The 22,803-nt window shown below is 38.9% G+C and overlaps 1 protein-coding gene and 1 long non-coding RNA gene across 10 annotated transcripts in view; both read left to right on the top strand.

Moving 5' to 3' along the window:
• Window positions 1–22,803, top strand: part of MACROD2 (mono-ADP ribosylhydrolase 2) — an 846,953-nt gene that overhangs the window by 639,406 nt on the left and 184,744 nt on the right. The gene's annotated exons all lie outside the window — the stretch shown is intronic.
• Window positions 9,987–18,019, top strand: LOC147655148 (uncharacterized). The gene is made up of 2 exons (XR_015283877.1): window positions 9,987–11,526; window positions 11,566–18,019. It is a non-coding gene; the product is annotated as an uncharacterized LOC147655148 (long non-coding RNA).

The following is a 22,803-nucleotide window of genomic DNA, read 5'->3' as shown; positions in this document are numbered from 1 at the left end:
AAGGTTGAGGGTGTCCCTGAGGTTTTAAAATTCCTGTTTATTTTTTGTCAAAAGCCACAGTGGGTTCTGGAATCTGTCATCTCTGCCTGTTAATAGAAATGACCTACTGACACAGCAAGGTGAGTGGAATGGGACAGGAGTGGCTGATGTTGAAGCAGCTGTGTCAGACTTCACACTCTTGTGTATGTGCATGTACAGCTATTTGTATTTGTGCTGTTTAGGCATCAGTTAAGTTGAATTTTGTGGCAATAATACAGAAAGTTATGGAGCAGAAGTACATTCAGGACCCAGTTCTGTAAGCAGGGTCCCCAGTTCATTGCTTCTGCTGCCTGTGCACCCTGTATCTGTAAACAAGGATCATGATCACAATCCTGTCCTGTCAGACATTGTGGGTGCAATGAATGACATCCTAAGCCTTCATGTGACAGTGACTGAACAGCTGCTTACCAGTAAAAAACTGAAGGGCAGCTGGATTTTGATCTAGTGACAAAAGTCTCACTCAGCCTCAATTTGCTACAACTAGGCTGCTTTCCATCATTTTTCCTGTGGCGTGCCTCCATTTCCCATCCTGCCTAAAAAAAAAAAAAAGAAAGCAGGTTTCTGCTATTCTTCAGCTCAAGTTATTTTACCTTTGATCATCATGCAAATTTCTGGCCAATTCAGGCAGAGCTTTTCAAACCATGTTCCACCGAGCGAGCAGGGGTTTTCAGTCACTCTTCAGCACAAAGCCTCGCAATCTAGCTCTTTGTTGCTTGTGTTCAACTTCCAGGCTGTACTCCCTCTATTAGTGACTCTTCCTGTATAATTATTCACAGCCCTATTTTGGCTCTTTATGAGGAAACTTGTCCCAGCATCCGGCACACCGCATCTGTCGCAGATGATGCTGCAATCTTTGTCTCCGTGGTTTAAGATCAGTGCAGAGCCATACAAGCTTTTTTTTGCTTCCCTTGTTTTCAGCCTTTCCAGGTACTAAGCAGTAGTGGGGATATCGTAGCTGTACCTTTGCAAGATCATTTGGTCACATCCAAGGTTACTCCTTCGATGTTGTCTTCATGATTGGTATGGATTAAATCTAGGAAATAAAACAGGATTGGCGATTATTTCACAAATACGTGATTTAAGGTATATCAAGGTATAACTTGGGGGCTTTGTAGCACCTTCTTGTTTCCCATTTCAAAGAGTACTTATGGAGCAGCTGCCAAGGATAGGGTGAGAGTCTTCTTCTTCCAATCAAGTGCTCAAACATTAATGCAGGTTGTCATCCTCCCTTGCTCCTTGCAGGCGTTTGTCTGTCACCGTATGGTCTCTTTCCACCAGAGGAATGGGAAGCACAGTGCAGTCAGACTGATGTCTGTACCTGCTTGTGTTGCTGCACAGGTGCAATACCTGGCCTTGCTGCAGCCACTAGTGCAGCCACTTGTCCTGTTGCTGCAAATCCCAGGTGGGAGAGTGTTAACTCCATCTTATGAGAGCAAAAATTTCTGCTTTTTCACTCCAAGTGATCTGCAGCAGATTGGCTGATACATTTCAGGTTTGTTTCACAACTAGGAGGATGTATAACCTGGGCTTTTGTTAAAAGCCAAGCACTAAAGTGCCTGCAGCAATATTAAATCTTATTGCACTGGGACTATCTGATACCTCCTAAGCTGTTATTTGGGTTTAGAAGAATAAAATTATAATTATAAAAGTATGAAGAATTAAATGCATAGTATAAAATTATAATTTTGTAGTGTTATATTTTGAATTTTGAGTTGTAAATTCAGTTATAATACTTTAATAATAAACTTTATTTAATAATAAATAGAGGGTTATTGAAAAAAATCAGTATTTATTATAAAAATAAAAACATTTATTGAATAATTACATTTCTTGTCAGGTTTTAGCTGATTTAATTTACTTTCAAAACTCTTTTTAGCTCTCTGCCTTCTCATTGGTTCAACAAATTAGACTGGAATGTAGACCTCAGAAGTTCTTGTTTTATTATTAATGGCTCTATCATTTCTATTAGTGTGGCCATCCTTTGGTGATGCTGTCTCAAACCCCTTTTCCCTCTCTGATCCTCTATTACTTGTTCTGCTAACGGAGGTCTTCGAGTTGGATTTTGCAAGTTAAAAATACTTCCATGTGAAAATTGGTATGGAAACTCTCCAGGCTGGTTCTGTTAATATACAGCCCACCTAGTGGTGTTTGCACTAAATCAAGTCCTGTCATGATGCCTGTGCTGTATCCTCATCCCACACTGGAGAACTTGCTACGCTGTTGTTTTTCAACATGAAGCGTGTCTTTTGTACTGTTTATTTTAAAATATTCTAAAGATATTATAGCTCAGAGTCCCTTATTTTCTCCATCTATGGAATAGTGTGGTTTTACATCTTGGACTTCAACAAGTCCTGACTTTAATTTCAGTGTTGATGAGCTTTTAAAGGCCCTTCTTCCCTGAAATACCCTGGAGATTGATTTATATGAGTTTTGAATTCTGCACATATAGCCTGGTTGATAATCACTACTGCACAAGTGCTATTCCTATAGATGAGGATTTTTATTAACACTAAGTATTGACGTCTCTTTCTACTGTAAATGTACACAGATATTTTTTTTTCTCTATACTTCACTGATATATTTGATTGGTTTGACTTTGTGTAATCATAGAGAAATCCTGGTAAGTGACAGTAGGAATACTGTTGGTGGGAATACTTGATAAAATTTCTGAAATAAACCATTTGATTAGATTGTTATTTTCAAGATATCTTAAGTGTTGGGTAATTTTGTTTCTCATCAGGTTTTACCTGAGTTAAATTTACTTTCCAAACCATTTTTACCTCTCTACCTTCTCAGTGGTTCAGTAGAACAACTTTACCACTTCTGCTGTGAGAGAAACAGCTGCTTATTACACTCCAAAATAGAGATAATGCAAGCAATCATCAGTTTTGAAAGAACTGTAATTACTTTTGGCCAAGGTACTAGTGCACATTAAAACCTGTGTTCACAGAAAACTGAATGTACATTACATGGGCTTGGCATCTGAGATTTTCATTCTGTGTGAGCTGGGCTCTTTGAAATGTCTCAAAGTAACTTCTAAGGCTTGTGTGCAAGCTGTATCAAATCCAAGCTTTGAATTGTCCTGCTCCATATCACTGGACTTCTCTTCCATCCTCAAGTACAAGCAGTGTATGTTTCTCTTAGTTTGCAAATTGATGCAGAAAACTTACCTTTTTGATTTAAGCTTTACTAGATATTGAATTTTATGTCAGTGTTGTGAGATCCAGTGGTGTTTTATCTGCTGATTATGTTTTATAATGTAAAGTGCCTGGTGATGCACTGCACAGAAGATGCTATAAAAATAGTTTATGGTGTGATAGCAAGGAGAAATGTGAGGAGAGCAGATTCACTTTATTAGATGAGCAGGGGTCCCCAAGCAATCATTTGTCAACAGTAGTTAACAATTGGTTTATCTTCAATCACTGAACCCTTAATAAACATGTTTTTAGCTGAAGTCAGATGGTTATATTGAAAATAAAGTAAAGGGAATTTATAGGTTTGTGTCAGTTTCATCTATTAAGGGAAAAAATTTGGATGCATATCTAGTTTTTCCACTAAATATCTTTTCCAATAACCACATTGACGAAAACGGGAATAATAAAACATACTTTCCCAGTGCTATGTGAACAATATCCTTTCCTGTGAATAAAACAGATGAATTTATATGTATTTGTTTAATTCCATTGTGTCAATTATATTTGACAGGAATAAGCACAGTCATTCTATATAGAGAGGTCTCATTACCTGCAAACACAAATGTATCTTTAAAGAAACATCTGTTTTCCAAGTGCAGTCTATCATATTATTTCCTATTTGGTAGAGGGCAGTTTGTTTTCAAGCCTTTTTGGACTGTAGGCTCGGATAATAAGAATTTTGACAAAATCAGGACCAAAGGACCACTTTGGCAATTGGCTCTTCAGAACTATCAGCCAAGGAAATTCTGACAGCCCTGGTAGGTACCATGGGTTGTCTCATCTTACTTTTACAGATGGAGAGCTTAAGACTTTGGTTAAAGCTTTCTGAGCATCTGAACTCACACAGGTTGGTTTTGTTGTTTGGGGTTGGGTTTTTTTTTTGGACAGACTTCAAAAGTATTATCAGAATTCCTGAATTTTGGAATAAAGTTTGTTGTAAGACCTTTTAAGCAATAGCAGTTATTTCACAAGTGGCTGTGTGTGGCAACACTGCATCAGCTCAGGCTGAAGTTAGGGCTACTTGCCCACATTTTCCATATGTGGGCTCACTTCTGCTGAACATAATCGTGTCATACCTGAGCTCCAGCGTGGGATTTGGGTGAATTTTATTTCAGAGGGCATCAGTAAATATTAACAGAAAATGTTAGCTAACATAAATCTGCAGATAAAAGGTTTGTCTTGGGCTGGTTTTGTCTGCTTGTGGTTTAGGGACAGTTTTGCTCAGCCACTATTTCTGAAGTCATTGAAATTGAGGGAAATTGGCTTTCACCAAATGAAATGTGTGCCTTGACTGTGCTTTTCAAAACAGAGATGTGCTTTGTCTGTATTTGGATAACCAGCACTTGTGGCTGTGACATCTGATCTTTTCATTAAAGATGAGACTGCTAAATAATTAGTGTTTGAAAAGTAAGGATTGACATGAACAACAGCAACCTCCTGTCTTTCCTCATATGCATACTGAGCTCTGAGCATGATTGTGGAAATGTAAATGCAACAAGCTATAGAGTTTTCATAGAAACACAGGGTGCTGTGGGTTGAGAGGGACCTTAAAGATCATCTCATTCCAGCACCTGTGCCACAGGCAGGGACACCTTCTACCAGACCAGATTGCTCAAAGTCCTGTGCCAAACAGGAGTCCATTGAATACTTATTTGTGTTAAATGACATACTTGTGAAATTAAAAGTTTAAGTTTTCTTCCAATAGCTGCCATGCCTCTGACTGATAAGCGATTTTCCATCAGCTGAGATACAGGATTTCTTTCCTTGGGTGTATGTTGTAGCTATTACTACTAATTTACACTCATTAGTAGCTCTTCTCCTAATTAGCTTGATGATAAGGCATGAGGCCCTACCATTTTTTCCTTTAAAGTTCTAGATATCTTAAGAGGGTGAGAAGTAAAGTGGGGGAAACACCACTTGATGAAAGAACCGTTTAAAAATGACTTCTGCCAAGGGTTTTTAATGACATGGCATAGGACCTGTTTATATTGTAGGCATCTAGTTAAAGAAAAATAAAAATGTGCCTATTAATAATTAAAAGGAAAAGTTCTGCTGCAGGCTACCCAAATCTAGAAGATAGTAGTTGAGAATTTCAAAAATTTTGAGAAGAAATATAATAATGTGAAAAATATGAACAATTTGAACAAAGCCACTCTAAGTTGGCTCTGGTGAGGTTAAACAAAGAAAAATAAATCAGTCCTTTAGGGTATATGTTCCATTATGGAAAATTATAGAAATCACATATATTTATTTGTCATTTTTAATGCAAAAACAGGGGATGATTCAGGTTTTAAGTGACCTGGCTTCAAATTCTAAGAATTTTAATGCAATATAAACAGTTTTTTCCTGTTTCTGAAGGGACAATGAGTAATACATGCTATTATTGAAGCCGAAGAACAATTTTGTGAGTCTTCAAATTGGTCAGTTATCATTTTCTTAAAATCCCCATCTCTAACAAAATTCAGTGCAAGCCCTCCTGAGTGGCATTGTTATAATAATTGAATATCAGAGTTAATGCAATATTCAAAAGGTTTCCTTCCTTGTTTTCTCTCTTGCCTGTCTGTGTGTGAGATCAGCAGTTAATGAATCTTGAGGCAGCACAATTGTTCTGTTAGCCTCTCAATATATATATGGACTTCCAGTAGAAAGGGAATTTTTAAATCTACAATTTAATGTCTTTTCATTGTCTAAGAGCTGTCTTTTGCTGGAAAATATTATTTCTATGTATTGAAAGGCTGAGAAATGAAATATGCTAATAAAAGGATATCTGATTCATTATCCAGAGAATAATTTAATGGGGGGGGGGAGAGAGGGATTAGAAAATTTATGATTCATATTAAAATGTGGTTTTCAGTTGAATCCATGACACATTTTTTCTGGTTTTTTTTACAGTAAAAGATAGATTGTGACTAATATTAAATGGGTTATTGGAAGGCAAAAGAAGAGGAAGTTTAATAATGGATTTGGATCCTCAGGGCCAAATCAACAAGCCAGGCTATGGGATTTCAAAGGGCATGTATATGAAGTTTCTAATTCTTTAGTTTTCAGTAGTACCAGAACCATCAGCTGCTGCATAGACACCCTTGATAGCACAAAATCTGTCCTGGAAGTCTCCATTCTTAAGAAAGTTAAAAAAATTGGGTGAGGAAAGGGCAAAACTTGTTCTTTTTGTCCTGCTGCATCTGTGACAGTTTAGCTGCCTCCATAAGCTCAAGGAGGGCTATGGGAGCTGCAGTGAAGTGTCCCAGTGCCAGGGCATGTGGTCCCACCAGTCTGTCCTCTAGGAAAAGGTACATGGGCATCACAGAGGAGCTTGAGTTCCCTGTGGGATTAGCCTGGTGTTCCTTATCTCCCTATCCATTTAATAAGGGAAATAAATTGGCCTTTTATTTTAAGATACGGTTGTCCAGGCTGACTCTGCACGTTATCATCATCATCTCATGCATTGAGACAACACCACCCAGTTCTCCCAGTTGGGTCTCCTCAGGCAAATTTGTAACAAGGCTTGTTTTAATCTTCACTGTGTTGGAAAGAGCATCTCTAATATTTACAGCTGTTAAATACTTATCTCCTGATAGGACTTTTGTCCTGTCCTTCACAAGATTGATTTGTGCCCTGATTTCTGTAGCAGTAGGACTTCTGAAGCTACTCTAGAGAAGCTGCCAAGCTAAGCTGTGCTAGTTCTGTCATCATTTTCATTGCTGAGAAGAAAAGCATTTTTCTTCAGCAGGTGTCTGCTGCTTCTCCTTTATTGATGGGAAGCACTTTGCATGTGCTGTTCCTCTCATAACACTTTGTCACGTCAGCAGTCAAGTGGAGGAACAACAGTGCAGCTTGCTCTCAATGAAGCAGGGAAGGAAACCTTCCCACTCTTCTCCAGTCAGGTTTACTGGAATAGTTGTGTCCCTTCAGCTGTTTGTTGATGTTTGGAGCCAGTGAGCTTAGATGTCTTTTCCAACCTTTATGATTCTGTGACTGCCTTGCTGCTGGTGGCAGCACTCATTATCTCTCTGCTATTAAGGGTTCAGGAGCACTGTCAACTGCTCCCAGCCTGGAAGGCAGTGCATGGATCATGCTTAGACCTCACTGAAGGTCAGGGGATTTCATTTATGACCAAAATATCTGAGTACTGAGGGGAACAGAGGGGCAGACTGACCCTCAGGTGCTGTACCTGCCAGGGTTTCATGAAGTCACCTGCGTGACTGTCACTCCACAGGAGATAAAGTGACTTAAAGCTACACTTGGGCAGCAGTGGTATAGAAATATGTGCATGTCTTAAGGATCAACAGAGCCAGTGTAGTGCTGTGAGAACTTCTGGCATGGTAGTGAAATTTTCAGTTAAAAATATCCCTGTAATCATGTTCTTTGCAATAAAAGCTTGTATGAAGCTACCAATCTTGTTCAGTGGAGATACATGACAAAACTTAAAAATCTCTCTGACCATTTGTGCAAATGCAAGATAGTTCAGATTTCATGACTACATAAGCACTGAGCAGTGCCTTGGAGGATATGAAGTTCTCAGACTTGAGTAAATCCCATCAGTCTTTAAAGCATTACACATACTAAATGAATCTTAGGTCATTCTTCCCTTGTAGGTCCCAAACCAATGAAGATTCATGAAGTGGTGAAGGTCCCTAGTTTTTTAAAACCTTAGTTTTAATGATTCTGATTTATCTAAATGTTTTCAGTACATCTGTAGGTTTATAGAAACAGAATCTGACTTTCCAGCCTGCAGCAAGAAACCTGAAATTGTTGTGACGCACAGTAATTTAGTTTTAAGCAACAGCCACTTGGTATAAGCTGATGTTTTAAGGTACAGTAAAAGAATATGGATAAGAAACCCACAGACAATAAATAGTTTCATATTGTTCTCTAATCCTGCTGAGGGAAAAAATACTGTATCTTCCACTTAGCATAGCTGGCAATTGAAAAACAAGAGTGGGGATTTATGGCACAATGACAATTTCATGACTTCATGGTTCCAGGAGGTTTTTTCCCTATTCCTGATTATTACCAGAGCTACTACAGTAAACAGAAATTGTTTGTCTAATAATTGCTAACACATATTTTCTAAACCTCTTCCATAATTTTCTTTTTTTTTTTTTTTTAACCCAGCAGCATTTAACACCAAACATCTAAATCATAAAATAAGCTGTCAATGCTGGTTGTTTCTCACAGCTGGTATAAATATGAACAATATAAGTAGGCGAACATTCTTCAAGTAACAACACATTCAGTTGTGCAACTGAAATGCTGATTGCCTCTTTCAGAGTGTTTTAAATATGGGTTTTAAATAAGCTAAAGTAATGGGTAAAAGATGAGAAATGGTGTAAAAGTCTCTCTGTGGTAGGAGTTTGTAGACTTCCAGTGCTGGCTCTCCAGTATGTTTGGTATGGTTTTTGAAGAAGAAAATATCAGGAAAAAAATTTTGGTATTATTCCTTACATTGTCATCCTGTCTTCAGGTATTGGTGTATGTAGATATCATGTATGGATGAACAACCCAACTCAAAGAATTCCTCAAACTGCCAAAAAGCGTTTCATCGTCCTTGTGTTTTCCCACTTTCTTTGTGTTTGATCAATAAAATGCTTAGTCTAACATCTGCCAAGCACCAGCACACAAATGAAATGAGCTTTGCTCTTGTTTCTGTGGATTGGGATAACATAAGCCAGACTGCAGCCAGCTGTTATGAGACCATTGGTTCGGGTGCTCTGGTGGAGGTTTATACAAGTCTCTCATACGGGATTAAATGTCAAGCTTGATTTTATATTACATGTCCATAACTTGGCACAAGCTTTCTGCACTGCAGGGCTGGGAAGGGTTTACTATGTACTCCAGAACAAAGGAGAACTAAGTTCTCTGGTAGGTCTCTAAATGAAAGTTAGACAGCTACTACTGCTCTCTTTCACTCTGACATTTGACTCCTGGCTGTCTGGCTGCCCTGAGCCCTCTTCCCCTTTCCTGCTGAGCTGTGAGTGCACATGAAGCTTGCTCCCCCTGTGTGGTGTCTGTTGTCTTTGTTGTAAGAAGAATGTGAGATACCTTCCTTTCTTTGGGGCAAGACAGATACGCTCATGGGTCCTACAGCTACAGCCAGCCAGTTCCCATCTCCAGTTTTCTCTCGCTTTGTCAAAAGCAAGCAAAGACTGATGATTGCTCAGCTAATATCTAGGCAAGATAAAAACTCTTCTGCTTGTCTCCTCTCACCTGGGAGAGGAGACAAGACCTCCTCTTTCTGGGATCCTGAGTGTCAGAGGAAGAACAACAACTTGCCTTGAGGCAGTTCAAAGTTTGTGTTTCTTTCCTGACCAGTCAAATGCCCCTGCTAGTGAAATCATCACAGCCCATAGCCATGTACACACTGAAATGTGACTGCAAATGTATTAACACTTCTGTTCATCTCAATCTGGCAATTCCAGGATCGGGACTGCTTATTTTTAAGACTCATAAGTCTCAAAATTTTAATTTCCTAGGGGAAATTAGAATGAAAATAAAAGAAAACATAGTGAAAGATTCCAGCAGTAGTGGAAAGGGTAGTTAATGATGCTGTGATCACAAGCCAGATTTGAAAGTGAGTGTGAGTAAAAGGCAATGAAAATTGACATTCATATGTTTATTAGATAGTTACAGCAATTACTGAGGTGCCTTTAATACTGGCAGAGAGGGCCAGGACCATTTTCAGCTAAATAAAAGGAACCACAACAATGGATACCTACTGATGCAGTACACTCACAGAAAATTTACATTTTGAAAGGTATTAAAAAAAACTATATAGACTAGAGTTTTATTTAATAACAAAGGCTTTTCCTGACTCTCTAGGAAGTCTCCCTCAAGTGAGATATTTTTATTCTTGCCTTTGAAAGATGTGCTGTGTGTTACCTGATTAAAAATTTTCATAAATGCCTATTTCCCCTGTGTGCTTTTGTGCATTTAGTTCAGTCACCCTCAGCCTGAGTGTTTCAAACAGGAAATCTGTTCAGCCCTGTCATAGTCACAGAATCTTGGGATCATAGAAGGGTTTATATTGGAAGGTAGCATAACCCCCTGCCATGGGCATCTAATGCCTTCCATTAGGTGAGGGTGCTGGCCATCCAGCCTGGCCTTGGACACTTCCAGAGAAGTGTGTGTGGGTCACCCACAGCTTCTCTGGGCAACTGTTCCAGTGCCTCATCACCCTCACAGTAAGTATTTTTTGCTAACATCTAATCTAAATCTCTCCTCTTTAAGGTTAAAACTGTTCCCCCTCATCCTATTGCTATCTGCTCCTGTAAAAACATCACTCTCCCTCCTTTTTATGAGCCCCTTAAGTACTGGAAGGCTGTTAATAAGATCTCCCTGGAGCTTTCTCTTCTCCAGGCTGTACATCCTCAGCTCTCTCAGCCTGTCTTCATAGGAGGGGTGCTCCAGCCCTCTGAGCATCTTGGTGGCTCATACTGAAGGACTGCCCGACACTAAACCTTCCTGAGACTGGCCATGTGGATGGGAATTACCTGTGAGGTTTTAAAGAAGTAAGGAAAAGCAAGAGAAACTGCTATCTGGGTAAACAGCAATTGTAACTAGACTTAAACAGTGAATAGCAATTGCGACTAAATTTAGACCACAATTTTATGCATGTAAATATTAGATCTGTGCATTACTGTATCAAATAGAAGTACAGATTTTATCTGATCTGGTGTAGGTACATGATCAAATTGCCTGAAGCATGTGATATGGAGATTATGTTAGCTTCAGTTATTAGGAATGAAGGTGAAAAGACAGATAATTCCTAATACATGGTTTATCCCTCTATGGCACAGTTAATCTACCAAAACAATTTTTGAATAGTGAGATTTTGTAGATTACATTTATTTCAGTCAGTCTTTGGATCACGGAGTTGGAGACTTTCATAACTTAATGTTGGATATTCAAAAGTGGGATTTCCTGTGTTGTTTATCCCACAGATCTTTGGGATCTGTCTGCCCAAACAGGGGTGCCTGTCTCGGTCTACAGCTTCCACAGAAGAAGCTCTGTCTCTTCCCTCTGGTCACAAGTGACAGAGGCACCAGGGGACAACATGAAATTGTGTCATGGCAGGTTTATTTTGGATATTATAAAAAAAGTTATTCGCTCAGAGAGTGGCTGAGCACCGGAACAGTTTCCCCAGGAAAGTGGCCACAGCACCAAGCCTGACAGAGTTAAAGAAGCATTTGGACAACACTCTCAGGCACATGGTGTGATTTTGGGATGGTCCTGTGCAGGGCTAAGGGTTGGATTTGACAGTCCTTATGGGTCCTTTCCAACTCAGGATATTCTAGTGGTCAAATTTAGTTTCATTTTTAATCCCTCATTCTAGTGGTCAAATTTAGTTTCATTTTTAATCCCTCATTACTGGTATTATTTTGGTTTGTATCAACTGAATCAGATTGTTTCACAAGAATGCCAACATTGGGTCAAGTAGCAGAAGTGCTTTAAATCTGTTTTCATGTGTCTGACAGAGGAGAAAAGCAACCCCTGAAAAGGTAGGGAAATCCACTTAGTACACTATGAAAATATATTTGAATATGCTAAAGTCAGTCACTGAAAATCCTACACAGGGGAATCAGGAGAGAATAGTAGGTACATAAAAATATCTATAATTTCAGAAGGGCTGATGAAATTATAAATTTTACAAGCTAATGCGAGTAATCTGCATATTTTTAAGCACTTCACTGATGTCCACAGTTTAAACAGAGGAATCTTTAATACATCTAAAATACTGAATTGTCTGCTAAGTTGCAGAAAACAGAAATTAAATTTGTTGCCTTTGTTAATGTTGTTATTAAATATCCTTGTCTCCTTGCCTGTCTCTTCTTACACCACACTAAACAGAGCCCAGAGTTATTCAGCCATGGTTGAATGCCCTTTCTCTGTTGCATACATTTAATGCTCAGACTTTGCATCTTGGTGAGCTGCATGTCATGTTTGCCTGTCTCCATGTGACAGCACTAAAGTAACATGAATATTTATCAGGGTGATGAAAAGAATATTGGAAATCAGGATCATTAAATTAAATTTAATAAACTAATCAGTGCTTAGTATCATGATAATTTTATGTAAAGTCAAATTCTTTTGTCTTTTAAAATGTTCTTCTTCATATACTCATTCTTACTGAAATTGTCTATTGTTCTGCATCATATTTTGGCCAAGGAATTTTCCAAGGGCTCTACAAGCCAACATCCAGATATTATTTTACATTACTTTATTACTAATATGCAAACTTGTATTTTAATTTTACTGGCAAATCTCAAACCATTATACTGAGGACATCAGAGCTGCCAATGCATGAATGTATCTCATTATCACAGAATGGTTTTGGTTAGAAGGGACCTGAAGGATCTAGTTTCAACCTGCCTCCACATATCCATCTTGATGCATACAGAAGTAATCCACCAATCTGGGCAGGAGAAGATGCCTATTCCTTCAATTCTATGGACAGGCATAGCACAGGAGCTGCAGAGGGAAGGGTGGGACCCACCTCAAATCTGCAGTTGTCTTCAGAATCTCATTGGACATTAATTCTTCAAAAAAGCCTCAGACGGAACCTATTTTTTTATTTTATTTTCTTCACGGGTATGCGTATTTTAATGTGTCTGTCATCTCTAAGTTCTCATTAAGAGGTGCTGGTTCTAGCAAAATGTAAGTATAGAAACCACAAGCACACAAATAATGGGGATGCAGTGGTAGACACAGACTGTGCATTGCAGAGTCCACAGCAAACATTTGCTAGCATGATACGGAAGTTGTCCAGGATGGCATATGTTGAGTAGGATGGAGAAAACCTGTTCTTTTTTAAAACCAGCCCTACCTGGTTTTTATTTTATTTCATTTCATTTTAGTAGCAGAGGAGAGCATGCTTCTGTTCTGAACCAGGCACAAGCCATTTTGTTCTTTATCTGATAATTGTTCTGTATGGTTTCCATGATTAATGCTAACCTGCAGTCCTGTACAGTGTGAGATAGCATCACCTTCAGATTCCGAGTCCCACTGAATGCATGAGTTTCTGCTTTTTAATAACTGGGAAAGCAAGAAGCATTGTTTGAATGTAACCCAGGCATTTTTCAAAATATTGAAATGATTGCAAATGGCTAATCTCAGTGGCAATCCAATATTTGCTGCTAAAATGTAAGACCCAAAGATTCAGCTTAAGACACCCAGCTTAGTCCTTACCTTCCTTTGGTATCATTTAGATTTTAGCTTGTGTGCTTGTTTAAGATAGAGTTTCCTACTGCTCTGTGAAGCTGTAAACCACTTTCCTGTCATTCTATGCTGTTTACACTCAGGACCTTACAAAACTTTTCATGGCCTTTAACATAGATGACAGTGCTGGGGATTCATTACGTGGCTGCCTAAGTACTTTCTTTTTATATCAAAATGATTTATATGTTCTGTACCTTTCCCATTTCCTCTTTGGAGAATGCCAGAGAAGTAAGGCCAGTGCTGCAATCGCTATGATTGATACTGTGCTTTTGAAGACAGATGGGAATTATTTAATGCTGGGGGACTTTCCAATTAGCTCTATATCCTACCCGTGTTTGGAATTATCAGTTAATTTTGTGTGCAGGGTTAGCTCAGCAGCTCCTGTCATGGGCATGCTTAACAGCATCAAGAACTGAGAAGCTAATATCAAATAAATTTCAGCTGAATATGGTATCACCTGAGCTGGAATAGTTTTCCAGGTATTTATTCAGGAGTCATGCTTAATATTGAAGATACTTCACATCAGTATGGGGCCACTGCCCTTGGGGAAATTTTTCCAAAGTCAAGCCATGTAGGAATGACCTTCTTTTAATTACCTGGTTTTCCATAGCTGATGAAGGGAAGCAAAGCTAAATGTGATTGATATTCTATTCTTGCTGCTCTACTCCAAAATTTAGCAAACAGAGGTGAAGCACAGAGAAGTGGAGGTTTTAATGGCTGGTAAGTGGTCAGAGACTCTTGAGACACTTGGGTTTTTGCGAGGCACCACCGTGACACACAAAGCATAGAGCACAGAAAATCCTGGCATATTTCAGCATGTGTGATTTGGACAGCAGCTCCTGAAATTGCCATTTTAATAAATGTGTTGGGTGATGGCTCTGAGACTAGCATTTTACTGTCTGCTTTTTAAAAAGAGGAGTAAGACTGTTGTAAGTGAATGCTGGAAACCTCTAACAAAACTCTGTGCAGGCAGTTATGAATATTATTCGCCGTAAACAGGACACACAAGATTTTCTCTCTGATAATTACCCAATACTTGGCAGTTCCCTGCTCTCCAGCCCTACCTGATTGAGCTTTAAGGCACCTGACAAGAGCACCCAATTTTAAGAGTCCAGCTCCCCATAACTGTGGAAATACGTTGAACTTTGCAATAACCCAAGTGATAGAGCTTTACTGGGAGATTGTAGACTGCTATGCTGGTTTTGTAGCATTCCTCTCTGCTAAAAAGATTAGATTGTACTGTGTGATCAGCATTATCTCCCTCATTCAGGTTTACAGTGGCAGAGACAGTAATTGGAGTAGAACATTTTCCTAGAAACACCCTTTCCTGTGGAACCATATTTATCAATTTTGGGTTCATTTGCACGTGACATACATTTCTTTAAATACCCAGAAGAATGTGACCCACTCCTGCACTTATTTGAGGAATGGAACTATTCACTGGGAACAATGTAATTCAATGTAAGAGGTATTTCTATTTTTTGGGCTAAATAATAGTGATTACTGTTTCGCTTCTGCATAGCCATTCTGAAAAGAGACATTTGCCTTTTGCATTATCAGAGAAATAGGAACACCAGCAAGAAATTCTTTCTTTATCTGCTGTAGGCAATATGTCATTTATGTGTATATTATATGTATATTTATATGTATACTGTGAGAATTACTTATATTTTCTTACTTCCTACCAATCAGAGTGAAAAGGTAGCATGCAAAGGAATTTATCAGTTATTTTCTGCATTGGATTCACTGCTATCCTTTGTTTTATTAGAGCATAGTAATATTAAATCATTAAATTCTCATTACTGAGGAGATTGAAATTTGTGAAAAATTTCACATTCCTTTCAGGGAAAGGGAGGATAAGAAACGTGTGAGTCTAGAAATCCCAGGGAAGTAAATTCCTTAAAAAGAATGCTGCTGCAATTCTAATGACTGAGCTTATCAAATGTCACCTACACTTGCATAGGTATTCTAGATTAATTAAATTTTTTTTTGCCTTGCAAATATTATTTTTTCTTTTGTTCAGCTAATCAGGTAGCAAGTACCTGCCCATTGTTATCTCCATGTTAACTTGAATGTTGCACCGTAATTGAACTCTTTCTTTAACCTTATCTAACAACGAACTTCAGTGAATTGAAAATCTCTAATATCATCATAATCCTTTACTTATCTTTCTTTTCTTAGGAGCTAAAACACCCATTGAGCTTGACTCACCTGGAAGATTTATAGAATATTAGTACTCTGAAAATTGCTGGTTCAGTCTCTTCAAATTCCCATGGTTTATGCAATTGCATTCAACTTATCTGAATGTCCACCCATTGTTATGCTGCTCTATCTCTGCTGTTGATAGAATTTAAATTCAGAAACTCTTTGCAGCAGGGACTGCAGGCTGACTCCAGCTCTTTTGACTCCAACAGGAGTGGTGTCAGTAGCTTCTGTAGGTCAGGATTTACTTCCTGACCTTTTCTGTGCCCTTGAATCGCTGATTCAGGTGTGATCTCAATAACACTGTACAAATATGTAGAATTGTCTACACTTCTGGTGTACATGTATAGTCATGTCTGCCACACCTGCCCCATAATAGTAAATGCAGTCTCTGATTCTCTTGGGTATGGCAAAAATCGCTTATAAAGCTTTTTTTTCTCATGCTGCTTATCATAAACAGACTTAGAATGTGGAGAGTTCCTGACATTCATTGAGCATTCAGTGTATCTTACACCTGGATTTTATTTTTACATATCTGGAGACAGCCTGCCTTCATGGTAATTAGAAATAAATCACAGAGGAAAAAAATGAGACTTTGTGCTTTCATTTTTATTAGTTTATCTCTGGAGCCTGAGAGAGATTGTCTTTCTTGTGCTGCACTGTGATTGAGACAGGATATGACCCAGTGTTTAGGTGGTTGCTTAGTAATTATTCTTAAAACCATAGGTAATGCCATCAGGTTTGCAGAACACCTCCTCATCCTCCACAACACTACACTGTGTTGATTTCTAAAAACTCGTCCTGATTCTTCAGCTCCGAGGCTCAAGGCCAGTTTAAAGAAGACTGAGCACTTTGTAAAATACAATTTTTTAGCCCATGCAGCTAGATTGTTTCTCTTTCCTTTTCATTTATCAGAACTCTCCCCATACTACTTTGGGTTACTGGAGAAAATCAGGCAGTAAGCTCAGGGCCTTTTTTTTTTTTTTCCATTATCTGTCTGTCTCCAGCTGTTTGGCCAGAATCTGGCTGTTGAATTGCCCTCTAGAGCTTTAATTTATTTTGATAATGTAGGTTGAGAGTCCTGTGCCTCTCCTCTCTTAGCTGTGGGGACAGAGGTTCCCAGCCCTGCTCTGGCTGCCACTGCAGCTCAGTGCTTTCCCTGGAGTGAGTCTGTGGTGCAGGCAGGGGAGCCCTGCTCCTGCACACCACTATGTGCCAGTTAGAACAAAACCATGACAGACTGCAGGATGGGAAAGTGCTGCCTACAAACACATTTCCTGTGCTGTCTTCACCTCTAAAGAACACGGATGAAAGTGGCATCACACAGACCTTGTTAAAAAAGAAGAAAAAGCCATCAGGAAAAAGGATCTGACATACCTGTAGCTCTGTGTTGCAGAGCGTTTTAGCATCTCTTGTGAATTGCTGGCTGCTCTCAATTCACACTTATTAAATGGACATTCGAGGCATTTAGCACCTTGCAGGGGGCATTCAGCACTGCTTAGCATCAGTGTCTTCCTAGGTCTTCACTTCTGAAACAACCAGCTCTGCAAAGCAAAATAAAAGTTTGTTTTGACAACCTGTTGTGATGTATGGGTCCAATTACTGAAGTCTCCACACTCATGTTGGTTCTGGATTTTTTATTTTTTTTTATTTTTTTTATAGTAGAAGCATAATCTGAAACAAGGAATTCTCTTTTATGTTACATTCCCTCTAGGCAAAAAAGTAAATATAGGGAGGAAAGGAATTAATGGAGCCTATAACTCATGCGAGTGTTGTTTGTTCATATACATCACATTACTCTGCCACGCTTACTCAGTTTTTCTCATCATTCTTTCTCCACTCCCAGCTCTCCCTTCTCTTATCATATTTTTACATCAGCATAACGTTTTGGATTTTGTAGAATCCGCTTGTAATTTACTCTAAAGCTAACAATGTGAATGTTGGAGATGTAATTTACACCATTGAGTTGAACTAGATCCAGGCACCTGCTCTAGAGCTGCACCTGCTTTCTCTAGGCTTTATTTAGTGGAATTTTTCCTGTAATGTTTAATTCATACTCTTTCTGGGAAGATATGTAGTGAGCTAAGTTGAAGTTAGGGTTAGTGGAATTTAGTACAACATGAAGTTCTGTAATGTAGATAAAACATTTTCCAAACATTTCAGATATCCCAAAATGAGTTTTAAATTATGTGAGTTTCTCCCTCTGCTCTTTCTCATTATCAAATCCATGTTCACTTTTATTTCATTTCCATTAAGAACATGCCTCAAGGAGAGAACAAAAGAAACAAAATCTCCAACACACACATATAAAAAAAAAACCCCTCAAATCAAAAAAATAATAAAGCAAAAAGCCCACCAAAAAAAAAAAACCAAACCCCAAAAACCCCACAACCAAAAAAAAAGCCCACAAAAGAGGCCACCCCAAAAAAAAAAAAAAATTAAAAATAAAAACCTGTTAATACAAGTAAGCTTTCTAGTTTATCCTTTTCATTTTATGTGATGGTCAATCACTGGCCATTCCCTCTTAGAGGAGGGAAAGAAATTTTGTCTTGTGAAGTAATGTCCCGTTTTCAACATGGAAAGTGCATACTCAGAGACATATCAATAAAATATAATGAATTTTAAAAGTTTACAGTTTGTGGCACCTTGTTATCTGAAATTAATGTAATTTAGTCAAGACAAATCTTTGTTCTCTGTTCAATTCTACATTAAAAACTGTAGGCCAGGGCTTCAAGCAACCAGGTCTGTTGGAAGGTCTCTTGCCTGTGGTGGGGGAGTTGGAACAAGATCATCTCTAAAGTCACTTCAAACCAAACACATTCTATGATTCTTTGGAAAATTAACTTATCCTTTATTATCAACAAAACTGAGCAACTCCCTCCCTACCTTTGGTGAAGATAAATGTTAGATTGTCCTACTTGGGATTAGGAAGACACCATCTATACTTATAAATGTGGTTTGTTCTCTTGCTACCTAATTTTTCATCCTTAGTTTTATTAAGAAAAGTTAGCCCCTGAAAACAACAATATACTTTTTAGTGGCATGAAACAAGATTCTGTGACCATGTGTTAGGAGCTCAGTCCTGAGAGGCACAGATGATGACAAGAAAAGGTTCCTGATCAATATGAGTGATGCCAGCAGGTTCAGGTCCTTTCTAACTCTCAGATTTCTTGGGTTTCCTAAATGAGATAATAATTCTTGTCTTTAAAAAGGGGAAATCATTTAGACTTGATCAAACCAAAGGCAGTCAAAATCCTTTTCTCTTTCAACAGTATTGAGTCCACTAGCAAGCTGGGATGCATTGACTTTCAGGTCTTCCTAGAAAAGAAGTTTCTGAGACAGTTTTTGTCTTTTATGGCTCATGTAAATGAATGGAAAGTTCTCTGCATCCCATGTAATACATTGGTTTGGTGGTTTTGAGTGCTTCAGGAAGGCAAACCTCTTTGTTGGTCTCTTTAAAGTACCAAGAATCTAGCTGTCTTGGTTGGTAAATCTAAGAAAATAGATGAGCTAAGCATACTTGTCATTGGACTGCATGAAGATATGTGGTACAAGTGCCTAAAACTGCTAAAATGTCTGGGGACTATAACAGAGGAAGAGGTGTTTAGAGAAATTCACTTTGCAATTTATTATCAGAATTATACTGCTGTATTGCTGTAACCTGTGGAAGGTCTTGTGTCAAAAATGATAAATGGTCAAAATGCTGGTAGTAATTTATGTTTGCTATTGAATTTCTGCTCAGCTAAACATCCACTTAGAGCATGTACTTCTTGGTAGAAAACATTAAAATAAAAGATAAGTTTTGTTTTTTGGTAGAGAAAGGAACAGCTTGTGGTACCTTTAAAGAGCTCATTGCAGTAAAGCCAAGAAAGAAAAAAAAAAAACAAAACAAAAACCCAGAACAGATTGCTCAGCCTGTGGCTGGACTGGTACGAGCAATCTGTGCAAGATTTCTCCAGAGGAAAAATCTTGAGGCTTCTGTTGAGAAATGTAGCATAGAGTGGTGAACTGAAAATTGTTGAAAAAGCAGAACCCTTACTTAAGACAAAAACCAGTCCCAAAGAGTTCTGCTGTGCCTGTGATTCTGCTGTTCAGCCTGCATTCCTTTCTGCAGTGTTTTTCTGTTCTAAATGAGTATTCTGCTGGGCTGGAAGTGGAGTCTGCAAAAATCTCACACCTGGGCTGTAATAGGAACAACCTACTCCTATAATTTAATCCTTTAATTTAACTTCTAGCCTACCGCAATGAAATTCCCCGATTTATGAAAACTACGTGGTTCCTTTGGTTCATCTTGCAGTGCACTGTTGATTCCAGATGGAAATTTGGTGCCAATCAATACTATAATACCTTTCCTGTTTTCTTTCATGTTTATGTGTGTTGTTTACTCTCATAACTCTACCTCTGTCAGTATTCACTTGATCCCTTGTTCAGAAGTAAGGGAATTCCTTTCCTAGAGGAGACACACCTGGTAAAAATAATGATTTGTATATATTGTGTCTTTGCTTGATATGAAAATTTGGATTCCTGTGGAATTTGTTACAAAAGGCAGGGCAAGTGGCAGCTAACAACGAAGGAGTAATATCTCAGTGTGGCAGAGCCAGGTCCTCTGTGCTGTCCAAGCTGTGAGTTGTGGGCAGAATCCACCTGAGGCGATCAACACTGCTCTCAGAGGGCAGCAGGATGGGGTAGCCTGGATAAAGTGAGACCTGGATCAACACAGAAATGGAACACAGGGTACACCACAGCTGGTGCAGCCCTCTTTCCAACAGTGGCAGGTGATTTCTGCAGGGAAATTCACATTCAGGAGGGCTGACTGAGCTGGGAGTGGGACGTGGCTGAACACCCAAGGCAGTGCTTGGTGTTGTGAACACCACGGTGCTGGACTGTGGCTACTGGTGTGGGAGGAAGATGAGGGCTTGTTTTATCCTCAGCCTAGAAAACCTGCTTCCTGAGTATCAAGTGCTGTAGGGCAGTTTTCTCTGTTTGTTCCACCCTCCCCTCCTGTTAGCTGTTTGCTTGAAGCTGATTTCTCAGAGCTCTTCCCCAGGATGGCAGAACTGCTCCAAAATCAGTGATGGGGTCATCTTTGTAATCTGTATGTTGACACAGTGTGCTTCTGTTCCATCATAACGTATGCCAGACAGGATTTTTTGTTCTAAACACATCCTGGAAAGGGTTTTTTGTTGGTTTGGGGTTTTTTATATGATATTCCCTCCCTCCCCCCCTCCCACCTCTGAGCTAAACAAGATGTTTGGATTCTTTGGCAAACAAACTTCTTCTCGTGCCATTAAAAACATATTTGTGAATTTGCTACTCATTCTGAAAATCAAGATAGGTACATGTCTTGTGAGTCTGTACAAGGTGTATAACCTGTTGACAGCCTTACCCTGGAGTGCTTTAAAGCTGTCTGAATCATGCTTGTTCACCCTGTTCTCATTCTGTTTGAAGAAAATATTACTTTTATTTCAAATTAAAATGCCTGGAGATTAAATACTGTGAGCTTTTGAAAGACTTCTATAGGGATGTGTGCCATTTGCAGTAGATATTGTCAAAGGCAGTCAATGAGCAATGACAGCTATGTCATCTCATGTCTAATTGCCTGAAATACATTGCTCTTCCCTCAGAGCCTTCATGCATCTTTATGATTGAAACACATAAGGCTTAATGCATTAAGGGAGTTTCTTTTAGGAAGCTATTTCTCCTAACAATATCAAGTATTACAATTCTGTAAATTTGGAAAGCTGCACCATTGCTGTCAGCCCAATTAGTTCTTTGAGGCTGTCTGGGAGGGAAAGGGAGAAGTGGATTTCTGCTGTTGTGGGGTTGGGTCTGTTATTCAGACACCTGTTTGAAGTACATATGGAAGTGAGGGTGAACTCTCTTACCCAAGCATGAGTTTTTTCAATCCTTGTCTCAGCTCTTAAGCAGTCACATTTCCCAAAATAATTCCCTCTCTTTCCTTCACTTGTCACTGCACCCTGAGTTGAAAACCCTTAGCCTGTAATGAGTTGCTGCTGCTGTTTCACTAGACTTTCACTGGGGCCTCACCTACACGTGTTGGAGGCTGGAAGACATTTTAAATAAACCTTTTTTTTTTTTTTTTTTTAATTGGCTAACCACAAAACTAAAACTCTGGTTCAAACATCATCTCACATTTTGCTACCAGCTGTCTGGTTTTTTTTCCTTTGGGTTTCCAAAATTCAACTGTGGCCTCTTCTTACCTGTTTGGGATACTACTGTAAGGGCCATATCCTTCTCTTTTGCCTTGGCCATTTTACTCCTTTTTTTAATTTTTGTTTTTTTCTGTGCCTTTTTCTAGCACAGCAGATGGATGTGTTCACTTCTGTGGCTTTTTTTCCTTATGATTTCACACTGTGAATTCACCTCCTCAGCTAGGCCAGCCTCTCAGTTATAGCCTTAGATAAGGTCTTTTGTACACCCTGCAAATTATTCCCCTTGTTCTCCCCGAAAACATTTGTTAAAATTCGTTAAATCCTTGAAGTCCTTCCTTAAAATATCCTTTGGCATAATAATCGCAAAGTAGTTGACATCTCTCTTCATCCATCTGTTGTCTCATAATGAGGCAGTAAAATTCAGGGCTATTTTTTTCTTGTTCACACAATATTTCTTAAGTGAGCCTTGCTGTTCCAGTGACCTCTGACAAGCTGCAGCAGTGGCTGTTGTCAGGGCCAGCCAGGCTGTTGGTAACTGAAGGGATTTCTCCCTGTCCATTATTATCACAGTCTCTGCCCTCAGCATCCCTTTTGTGTAGCCTATTTTTAGGTGACATCAGGGAGGTGTTCCCAGCTGGTGAGACTGTATTTCCTTACGTTCTGCTGAAGTGTGCTGTACATAACATCCCTGGCAATTCAGAAAATGCACCTTGTAGATAAACAGCTGTTCTTAGTTCTGAGAACAGTGCTGGAAGTATCAAATGTCATCTTTAACTACATGAGGCACAGTCTTCTCTGCTTTCTGCCTTTCAGTGCAAGTTCTTGGAGGGAAGAGAAGGAAGTAGTGTGGGTTTGCTAGAGATTCATCATTGTGTAAACAAAAAAACCCTGCAGGTTTTAGGTTTATTTAGCAACAATTGTGCCCTTTTAATGCTAAGCAGGCATTTAGCAGTTGCAGGTGACACTGAAATCAAGATGTT

This window comes from Cyanistes caeruleus, chromosome 2, assembly GCF_971803275.1.
Source record: "Cyanistes caeruleus chromosome 2, bCyaCae1.hap1.1, whole genome shotgun sequence".
Classification (NCBI taxonomy): Eukaryota; Metazoa; Chordata; class Aves; order Passeriformes; family Paridae; genus Cyanistes; species Cyanistes caeruleus.
Note: the sequence above shows the minus strand (reverse complement) of the source record. Positions and strands in the feature narration are given on the sequence as shown.